This window comes from Hordeum vulgare, chromosome 5H (genome assembly GCF_904849725.1).
Source record: "Hordeum vulgare subsp. vulgare chromosome 5H, MorexV3_pseudomolecules_assembly, whole genome shotgun sequence".
Taxonomy (NCBI): domain Eukaryota; kingdom Viridiplantae; phylum Streptophyta; class Magnoliopsida; order Poales; family Poaceae; genus Hordeum; species Hordeum vulgare.
The window spans coordinates 196,063,540-196,075,411 of NC_058522.1; positions in this window are offsets into that span (position 1 = coordinate 196,063,540).

Genomic DNA, 11,872 nt, shown 5'->3' on the forward strand with positions numbered 1-11,872 from the left:
CTTGTGGATGATTATCGAAAACTTCTATGTTGGACTAAACTTAGTGTATAGAAATCTTCTAGATTCAGCTGCAGGTGGTACCTTTATGGATGTGACCTTGGGAGAGGCCACAAAACTTCTGGACAACATCATGACCAATTATTCTCAATGGCACACCGAGAGATCTCCAACCGGCAAGAATGTAAATTCTGTCGAGGAAATGACTACTTTGAGTAAAAAAGTGGATGCTCTTATTAATTTGGTTTCTAATAAAAATACTCATGTTTATCCCAATGATATTCCCTTGTCTAATTTTATTGATAAAAATAATGATGCTATTGATGTTAATTTTATATCACGAAATAATTTCAATAACAATGCCTATAGGGTTAATTTCAATGTTAAGACATATCCCGGTAATGTTCCTAGTAGTTAAGACAATTCTTATTTTAATTCTAACAAAAATTATTCTAGAAATTATAATTGGATAGCCTCTTATATTGAGAACACAATTAAGGAATTCATTAATTCTCATAAAATTTCAATACTATGGTAGAAGAAAAATTGCATGTTGTTGATACTTTGGCTAAAAACATGGAAAGAATTGCTCTTGATGTAGAAACTCTTAAAAATATTTTGCCTCCTAAGCATGATTTTAATGCGACTATTAAATATATCTAAGTTTCTATTAAGGAAAGTAAGGAGAGGACATCTAAGTTGAAAGGTAAGCGGGAATTCCTGGAAAAAGCTCTTCCACCCGTTTTTTACCAGAATCATGATGAAGATCTTAAAACAATTCCTGGAAAAAGCTCTTATTTAATCTTTGTTTACTTCTCTTAATATTAATAATAAAGGGACTTGATATGAGTCAACTCTAGTTAAGGAGCGTCCCATTCGCCTAGAGGGTGAAGAATTTGGTGCAACCAATTATTATCTCACCCAATTCTTATGAACAAAACAAAGTTTTAACTCAAGATATAGTAGAAGCTATGGTAAAAGCTTATGACGAGAAACTTGAGCTTGAAGTTTCTATTCCTAGAAAGTTGCATGATGAGTGGGAACCTACTATCAAAATTAAGATAAATAAATATGAATGCAATTCTTTGTGTGACCTTGGTGCTAGTGTTTCAACTATACCTAAATCTATATGTGATGTGCTTGGTCTCACTAATATTGAAGAGTGTTCGCTAAACTTGCATCTTGCTGATTCTACCATTAAGAAACCCTTGGGTGAAATAAATGATGTCCGTATAATCGCAAACAAAATTTAGGTGCCTGTAGATTTCATTGTGCTTGATATTGATTGCAATACTACTTGTCCTATTATACTTCAAAGATCCTTCCTACAAACTATAGGTGCAATCATTGACAAGAAAGAGGGAATCATAAGGTTCCAATTCCCATTAAAAATAGGAATGGAACACTTCTGTATTAATAGAATTAGACCACCATATGAATCAATCATGAGAGCTACTTATGGGTGGAGTGTTAAAGATGACAACACTTGAAACTATGCAATATGCCTAGCTAGGGGCGTAAAACAATATCGCTTGTTGGGAGGCAACCCAATAGTTATCTTCATTTTTGTCTTTTACTTTCTGTTTGTTTGTGATAACTTGATTATTTCCTATGTAATCATTGTGTTTTTATGTTTTAATTAGTGTTTGTGCCAAGTAAATCCTTTGGGATGATTTGTATAGTGAGTAGAATTGATATGGTGCAAAAAAAGAAACTTTGACGTCTAGTGTAGAATTTCCATTATTTTACTAGAACGTATTTTGAAGCTGAATTTTTACACGGTACTTCTATACAAATTCCGTAGGTCTTCCTATTTTTTATGAATTTTTGTATTTATATAACTATAGGTTCATTGAGATTACTATAGACTATTTTGTTTTTCTTGCATAGTTTGCTTGTTTTGATGATGTTATGGATTGTATCGGGGGTATAAGCCATGGTGAAGTTAGAATACAGTACCTTATGATAAACCAAAATAATAATCAACTTACAATAGTACCTGAAAGTATTTGATATGTTGGTTATACTAACGGATCTCATGAAGTTTTGTTGAGTTTTATGTGATTGAACTTTTCAAGTTTTTGATATTATCCCGATGGACAAAGGAATGAGGAGCAGCAAAAAACTAAGCTTAGGGACTCCCAAGGCACCCCAAGATAATATTCTAGAAAGAATTAAGCGTCTAAGCTTGGGGACCCCCCGGAAGGCATCCCCTCTTTCGCCTCAATCCATCGGTTTGTCGCTTGGAGCTACATTTTTTTCATCACATGATATGAGTTTTGCTTGGAGTGCCGTTTCCAGAAATCATAGTTTTATGGAAATAGCTATTTTAGAGAGATACACCATCATCATGATTTGCTAGAATACTCTACGTGCCTCACTTATATCTTTTGAGCTTAGAAGTTGCTCTAGTACTTCACTTATATATTTTTGAGTACGGTAGCGTGTAGATTTTATAGAAATATTATGCTCTCATTCTTCTCTTATATTTGTTCCAGAGTTAAATAAAAAGTCACGGTGATTTTTATGGGCCATAAGACTAGATCAAACATAGTAGGTGTTCAGTGAATGATAATTAAAACCATCATGTAGCACAGATAGAGAAATTATGGGTTAATGATATTGATGTGATGATATGAAAAAGGTGTGAGTGAATTATAATTAATTCAGAGAGGTGTCGATATTAAGAATTGGACTTCTTGTTGATCTAAAATTAAAAAAGGCATGGTCATGATGTGTGAGCATTTCTGTTACTCATTGAAATCCTAGTTTTGTTTCAGTCGAAGTCGCGCGATGGTTAATTCCTCCCAACCCTCTCCCTTGGGGCATGTGAGTAGTACTTCCATTTGTGATAAAACTAACAAAATTTTGCAATATGTATATGAGTTCTTTGTGACTAATGTGTCAACATGGCATACGCAATCTCACCTCCTCATATTTGCTAGCCTCTTCGGTATCGTGCATTGCCCGTTCTCACCTCGAGGATCGGTGCAACTTTTGCTCGTGCATCAAAACCCGTGACATGAGACGCTCTATTGCACATAATCCTTCTTATATATTATACGAAACAGCCACCATACCAGCCTATCATGGCATTCCCATAGCCATTTCGAGATATATTGCCATGCAAATTCCATCATCACTTCACATGACTAGTTCGTTCATCATCATAATGCTTTGCTTGATCATATAGAGCTGACATAGTATTTGTGCCAAAGCCACCATTCATCACATTTTGATATATGTAATACGAGATCTTTGCACATCCTGGTGCACTGCCCGAGGCATTAATACAGAGTCATATCATCCTATCAGTTTTCATATTGAGTTGTAAGTAAATAAAAGTGTGATCATCATCATTATTAGAGCACTGTTCGAGTGAGGAAATAAAAATGTGGGAGGCCAAATGAGCCCACCATAAAAAAGAATGAGAGAAAAAGAGAGAAGATACTTCCCTACTATCCTTTACCACACTTGTGCCTCAAAGTGGCACCTTGTTCTTCATAGAGAGTCTCATGTTATATCGTTCATATGCTAGTGGGAATCATTTTTTCATAAATTTGGCTTCTATATTCAGATGACGAGCTTCCTGAAATGCTCGAGGTCTTCATGACCAAGCAAGTTGGATGCACACCCACTTTGCTTCAGTGCATCATTTGCATGGCAAGCCCTACTCCTTGCATCCATATCTATGGACAAGCATCTCCATAGCCCGTCGGTATGCCTACTTGATGTGAGACTATCTTCTCCACTTTTTACCCCTTTGATACCTACCACCATATTCTATTCCACCTATATATTATGACCAATGGTTCACGCTCATGAATTGCATGAAGAATGAAAAGTTAATGCATACTGAATAAGTGTGATCCAATTGCTTAACTTGGACATCGCGGTGCTTGACATTTGTATTAATGTGGTGAATATGGAACCATGACTTGCAAATATAATCAGATGAATGGGGTCAAACAATCTTTCGGGATCGTATACTTTGAAAGATTAATGATTTTGCTGCTTATACTTATAAGTATTGATATGTTTATGTTTGTCAATTCATCATTTATCAATGAGCATACATGCATAAGGTTACATAATGGGTACATGTCACATAAAAAATTCTTGTTTTTATCATTTACTTACTCGAGGGGGAGCATAAATTAAGCTTGGGAATGCTTTATACGTCTCCAACGTATCTATATATTTTAATTGTTCCATGCTGATATATTATCATTCTAGAAGACTTTTTGGTTATTTATTTATCAATTTATATTATTGTTGAGCACTAATCTATTGACCAAGTGTCGAGTGTCAGTTTCTGTTTTCTACATGTTTTTCACTTTTCAGGTTTTCCATACCAAACGAAGTCCAATAGACCTCAAACTTTTTAGAGATTTTTTCTGAACCAAAAGAAGACTATCGAGCATCGGAATAAGGCCGGAGGCCACCTGAGGGCCCCACAAGCCAATCTGATGCGGCCTCAGGGGTTCTCTGATGGACTGTGGGCTACTCGATGCCCTCCCGACTCTGTTCTCTCGCTTATAAATACTAATATATCCTAAAAACCCTAGAAGCAGTCTTGAAACACTTTTTACACTTCAAGTCTCGGTTCTGATGGGAGGCTATATAGAGCTCCGTTCCGGCACCCTGCCGGAGGGGGGATCAATCACGGTGGGCCTCTACATCAACCTTGCTGCCCTCATGATGATGTGTGAGTAGTTCACCACAGACCTATGTGTCCATAGCTAGTACCTAGATGGATATCTCTCTGTATTGATCTTCAATATAATGATCATCGCATCTTCGCTTTGATACATGTGATGTAATCCTTTTGTGTTGTGTGTTTATTAGGATCCGATGAATTGTGGGTTTATGTTCAGATTATTCATAATAAATATTTGAGTCTTCTCTGAATACAAATATGATTCTTATGTGCACGATTATAATAGCTTCGTAATTCTCTCCGATCTATTGAAATAGTTTGTCCAACTATATTGATATTTCTTCGGTGAGAGAAGTGTGTTGTAGTAGGTTCAACTTTGTGTTCCTACTACTAAGGATAACACGATGGGGTTTCATCATATTGTTTGAGTTTACTTTGTCTACATCATGTCATCGTTCCCCATTAATTACTCTCTCATACTTAATACTCTAGATACATGGTGGATAGCAGCCGATGAGTGGAGTAATAGTAATAGGTGCAGGCTGGAGTTGGACTATTTGTTTATGAACATGATGCCTATATCCACTTCATCACTGTGGTGAATATCACATAAGTATCCGCTTTTCTGTCTATTTCCCAATAGTAATTTGTTTACCCATCGTATATTGTTTTTCATCAGAGATGCCATTAGGGAACACTATGGCACATCGTTCTATTCACCATATATTTAAAAAACTTTCAACAACTTGTTGTCATTTACTTGTTTTAATTTCACTTTGCAATTTATAATTATCTAAATTATATACACACCTCACTTGCTTGCAAATAACAAGATCAAGGGGATTGACAACACTCTTGCCCATGTTGAATGCAAGTTGTTTGATCTTTCATGTGCACCCGCTGCACATGGTTGTGATTGATATTCCTATTGGATCAATAAACCTTGGTTTCATAACTGAGGGAAATAATTACCAACATTGTGTTGCAATAACTCATTCCTCTTCATGGAAAACCCAACGCATATCAGAGTATCATGTACCAACCTATGTGAGTAAATGTGCCATCTTCAATCCCAAGTACGCTATGTATGTATGAAACTAGTGTATCTAATTTGAAAAATGGCGCAATGCTATTTCTATTGCTTACAACCTCTGTTTTATCTCCTCTTTTGCTTAAAAGTTTTTTCTTATTTCTTTTGCTGTTTTGTTTTGCTATACTTGATACTCGACCCAAGATATGAGACAAGTATGATGTATATGCACGTGAGAGACATATGGCACAATTTAGATAGCAAGAAGTTTGCACCCTAAAAGCAGCTATGCGGCGTAAGTGCACCACTACGATGCACAAGTAATGTGTCCCGACATAGAATCATAATATTACAACATGGAACAATCAAAATTATAGATACCTTGGAGATGTATCAGCATCCCCAATCTTAATTCTTGCTCATTCTCGAGTATGTAAAGTATAATAACAGAATGTTTGATGTGACATGCTACCGAACTTGTAAGCTATTGCAGGTATGATCATTGAGAAATGATTAATTAATAAGCATCAACATAGTAATATTAATAAACATAAGTAACATAGTCATAAAGTTTCAAAATATATGACCCTTAAACAATGTTTCCCCCTAATTGATTCTATCATATTGGCAAGGCATGGCTCCGTCTTCAGCACATAAATACAAATGTCAAGCACCACGATGTTAATTCTAGCAATTGGATCATACTTTTTAACGCGCTTCAACTTTTTATTACTCATGCAATATATGAGTGTAAACCATGGATATAGCATAAAGGTGGAATAAATTATGGTGGTTCATTTCAAAGGGGTAAAAGTGGAGCTATTGCAAGAATCGCATCAACACGGCATATAACGGGCTATGAGGATGCCCATCAATAGATAGCAATGCGAGGAGTAGGGATTGCCATGCAACAGATGCACTGGAGATATAAGTGTATGAAAGCTCAACTGAAGCTAAGTGGGAGTGCATCCAACTTGCTTGTGCATGAAGACCTCGGGCATTTTAGGAAGCCCGTCATCGGAATATACAAGCCAAGTTCTATAATGACCAATTCCCACTAGCACATGGAAGTGATAAAACATGAGACTCTAAATATGAAGAATATGGTGCCAGTTTGAGGCACAAGTGTGGAAAAAGAGGTAGTAGCACTATCCCTTCTTTCTCATTTTTTTATCTTTCTCTTTTTTCCTTCTTTCGTTTTCTTGGTCCGGAGTCCCATCCTAAATTTTGGGGAATCATTGCCTCCATCATCGTTTCCTCACTGAGAAATGGCCATAATAATGATGATCATCACACTTTTATTTACTTACAATTCAATATAAAAACTATAGTATGACTCTATATGAATGCCTCTAGCAGTGTACCAGGATGTTTAATCATCCAGCGTAGCAAAAGATATTGACAAATAGATAGACCATGGAAATATCATGCTATCTATGTTACGATCATAAAAAGCAATATGACAATGGAAGTACTAGTCATATGTTGCGATGGTGGAAGTTGCATGGCAATATAACTTGGAAAGGCTATGGAAATGCCATGATAGGTAGGTATGGTGGCTGTTTTCGGGAAGATATAAGGTGGGTTATGTGCAACAGACCGTGTCATGTCATGGGATTTGTATTCACCAACGAAGTATGCACCCACCCTCGAGATGAGAATGGGCAATGCACGACACCAAAGATGCTAGCAAAATATTTCGATGTGAGAGTGTGTACATCCATGAACTCACATTAGTCATAAAGAACTCACATAATTATTACAAAATTTTATTAGCTCTCTCGAAGCAAAGTACTACTTGCATGACCCAACGGAGGAGGTTGGGAGGAGTTAACCATCGCGGTCCTCCACCTTAAACAACACTAGTATTTCAACAAGGAATAAGAATGCTCACACATCATCACCATGCCATCAAAATATTTAGACGAGAAGCAAGTTAACACCCTCTAATTCATGATATTCTTATTAACCAATGATCATTACCAAATTAATGTGATTAGCTCAAAAATTCTCTTTTATGTGATACATGAAGGTTTTGATTATGCACTCCTTGAACGCCTACTAGTTTTGGACTAATCTTAGAACCCATGCAAATTACCGTCACTATCTATTAACTCTCAAACAAATATAAGTGAATACTGACAGTGAACATATGCCTTTAAAATCTATATGCTATCGTGATCTAAAAGATATAAATGAAGTACTAGAGCAACTTCTTAGCTCAAATGATATAAAAGAAGCACAACTAGTATTCTAATAAGTCATGGCCATATTGTGGCTTGCTCCAGTGGGTGTCTCCAGCAAATAATGATTGTCAAAAACTAAAACAAAAACAAACTAAAGAAATTGATGCACCAAGCAAAACTCATATCATGTGATGAATACAAATATAGCTCGAAGCGACATAGTGATGGCTTGAGAAGAAAGAGGGGATGACTTTCGGTGCATCCCCAAGCTTAGATGCTTGAGTCTTCCTTGTATATTACCTTGGGTGGCCTTGTGAATCCCCAAACTTAGGCTCTTGTCGATCCTTATTCCTTCATCCATCGTGATAACACCCAAAGCATGAAAACTTCAGGACACAAAACTCAACAGAAACCTTCGTGAGATCCGTTAGTATGGTAAACATGTCAAATACTTTAGGTACTGTATTATATTATTATTTTATTATTGCATAAGGTATTGTATTGCAACTCTTCCATGACTTATACCCCCCCCCCGGTACAATCCACGGCATCATCAAAATAAGCAAAAACATAATCTGTCTAAAACGGACTAGTGTGTAAAAATATAATGACGTATCGCACTTATAAAACACCAATAATTCTGCAAAATTAGGAAGACTTGAGTAATTTGTATAGAAATACCATGTAGAAAAATCTTATTAAAGAGACATTCCAATAAAATTAGATAAATTCTTCACTCGACGCTTAAGTTTTTGTTTTTGGACCGTATGGGTTCAACTTATAATCCAAATCATCCCAATGGGTTCACTTGGCACAAATGCTAATGTAAACATAAAAACACAATCATTCCAAAGGCAATAATCAGGTTATCACACATAAACAGAAAGCAAAAAACAAAAAAATTAAGGTAACTATTGGGCTGCCTCTCAACTCGTGCTATTGTTTTACGCCCGTAGCTAGACATAATCGGTATGATTCAAGTGTTGTCATCTTTGACACTCCACCCATAAGCAGCCCTCATGATAGATTCATAAGTTGGTTTTATTCTATTTCTAGGGAAGTGTTCCATCCCTTTATCCAATGGGACTTGGAACCATATGCTTCCTTCTTTCATATAAATAATTACACCTATAGTTCATAGAAAAGGTCTCCCAAGTATTATTGGACAAGATGGGTTGCATTTATTCTTCCTAAAGGTTTCTTTGTTGGAGATATGAACTAGAGGAAATCATATATGATGATATTTACTATGTGTTTATGAATAAATATAGTCCTTGGATAATATCAGTGATGTGTATTAACAAGTACATGACTTGTTTGTGAGACTATGCATTATATGATGACTCTCATAAATGGTCCCTAGTGGACAGGGTTGTGTGGATGCCTAACCAATTAGACTAGAATATGACATGTTGGATGGTCCGGTCTCACTCACCATGTTGGATCGGATGCTAGCCGGATATTATTGATTCAGGAAGATCCGTTCGTATTTTGACGTAGTCGGATCCGAGTCGAAATAAGGTCTGAGTTAGACAGACCCAACTATGAGACACAGCGATAGGTCATCCGTGAGTCTCTAGTACAATATACATTCTATATCCTAAGACCTGAGCTAGCGCATGTTCTCAAGATGGTGATATACTTGCTTTGGGCTGCCAAACGCTACTCAAGGAATTATTTACGAGACCTAGCTCCATATTTCGATGATGAGATATGGCAGATGTATGTTAAAATGGCTATCCTTCATGTAAATTTAAAAGAGGATGTATACATGATACAGCCCAAAGGTGTTGTTGATCCAACTAACACTGGTAAATTATGCAAGCTCAAGAGATCCATTTATGGATTGACGCAAGCAGCTCAGAGTTGGAACATTCATTTTGATGAAGTCATCATTGACCTTGGTTTCATCAAGAACGAAGAGGACTATTGTTTATACAAGAAGTCTAGTGGGAGCTCGGTAGTATTTTTGGTGTTGTATGTGGACGACATACTGCTGTTCGGAAATCATGTTTCGATGCTGAATTTGGTCAAGGAATAATTGAATGGCAAGTTTGATGAAAGACCTTGGAGAGGCAGTGTACATTTTAGGCATAGAGATAAATTAAGGAGGTCGCTCGTCTTAAATTAGAGCATGTACATAGATAATGTGTTGAAGCGGTTCAACATGAGTGAGGCTAAGAAAGGGTTCTTGCCCGTCTCACATCGTATAAGGCTAAGCAAGACTCGTAGTCCTACAACTTCTGATGAGAGAAACCGGATGAGTAGGATTACGTATGCTTCTACAATAGGATCCATCATGTATTTAATGCTATGTACACAGCCTGATGTTGCCTATGCAATAATCATTACAAGAAGATACCAGGCTGACCCAGGTGAGAGTCACTGTTCCGCTGTGAAAACTATCTTGAAAAGGACTAGAGAGATGTTCCTAGTTTATGGAGGTGAGGAGGAGTTCAGTGTAAAGGGATATGCTGATGCAAGTATCCAAACTGACAGGGATGATTGTCCATCGCAAAATGGATTCGTGTATGTCATGAATGGGGGAGCAGTGAGTTGAACCAGTTCCAAGCAAGATATGGTGGCCGATTCCACAACACAGACCGAATTTGCGCCGTGTGAAGCCACAAAGGGAGGTGTTTGGATTCGTAAGTTCCTGGAAGATCTTGGTTTATTCCCGGGCTGGTCAAAACCGTTGGACCTTTATTGTAATCATTTAGGCTTCATCGCACATGCGAAGGAGCCGAGACAACACCACAAGACCAGGCACATAGACCGAAAATATCACATACGAAATCTAGTACAGAATGGTGATACTAATTTATGCACGATCCATACGAATGCGAATGTTGCAGATCTGTTGACTATGCCGCTTCCACATCCCAAGCATGAGGGGAACGTTAGAGCTATTCGCATTCGATGTCTATTTGCTTGACTCTAGTGCAAGTGGGTGGCTATTAGAGATATGCCCTAGAGGCAATCATGTATGATGATATTTCCTATGTGTTTATGAATAAAGATAGTCCTTGGATATAATCAATGATTTGTATTAATAAGTATGTGACTTGTTTATGAGACTATGCATTGTATATATGATGACTGTCCTAAATGGTCCCTAGTTGAAAGGGTTGTGTGGAAGAGCAACCAGTTAGACTAGCACCAGTCATCTACCCGTGCATCTGCACGGGCTAGCACTTTTAGTATTGGGACTCCATCTATTTATGTTTAGAGGACATAAAGGAGTGAGAGGGCCATGCATGTAGATATGTAGTATTAATATGTTCTCTAGCACTTAAGAACAACCAATAAACCAGACAGGGAGGAGTACAAAAAATGGTTACAAATGTGTTCATTTTTGTATTGATCATGGGTTCATGATTATAATATTGGCTCCCCTATTGTAGCATACATCCTCTTTTATATGTGTACACCACTTAAACAGAAGTTCTCCCATGGGAACATAGCAGAGCAGAGAATCAGTTGCATCATATTTTGTTTGATTATATAGAATCTGTATCCATGCACAACAATGGGCATGCATTGTTTTCCATGAACATAGGTGATACTCTAGCAAATAATATATAAAAATTAGTTGCTGCATTTTCTGATTAAGTTAAGTGCAATATATTATTCGTATTTTACGTTCTTATCTCAACCTATAAATTCTGATTGGAGATCCTATATGATTAGCTAGGAATTGTGGTATAGATTCTTTGAATTTCAAGTTTTTGTTCGTAAAGATAAATCTTGAGGAATTTCCTTTATGATCCATATTTTTGTTACTTCCTCTGTCACGGTTTAGAAGGCGTGCACGGAAATTCTCTAGAATCTAGGTGGTTATTGATTGGCCGTAAAATGAGTTAATTCACACTACGCATGCATATAAAATTAGTACTTCCTCCGTTTCAGTTTATAAGGTCGGCACGTGTATCTAGGTCGTCAATTTAACCAACTTAATGAGAGGCATATATTACAAAAAATATATCATTAAAAACTTTA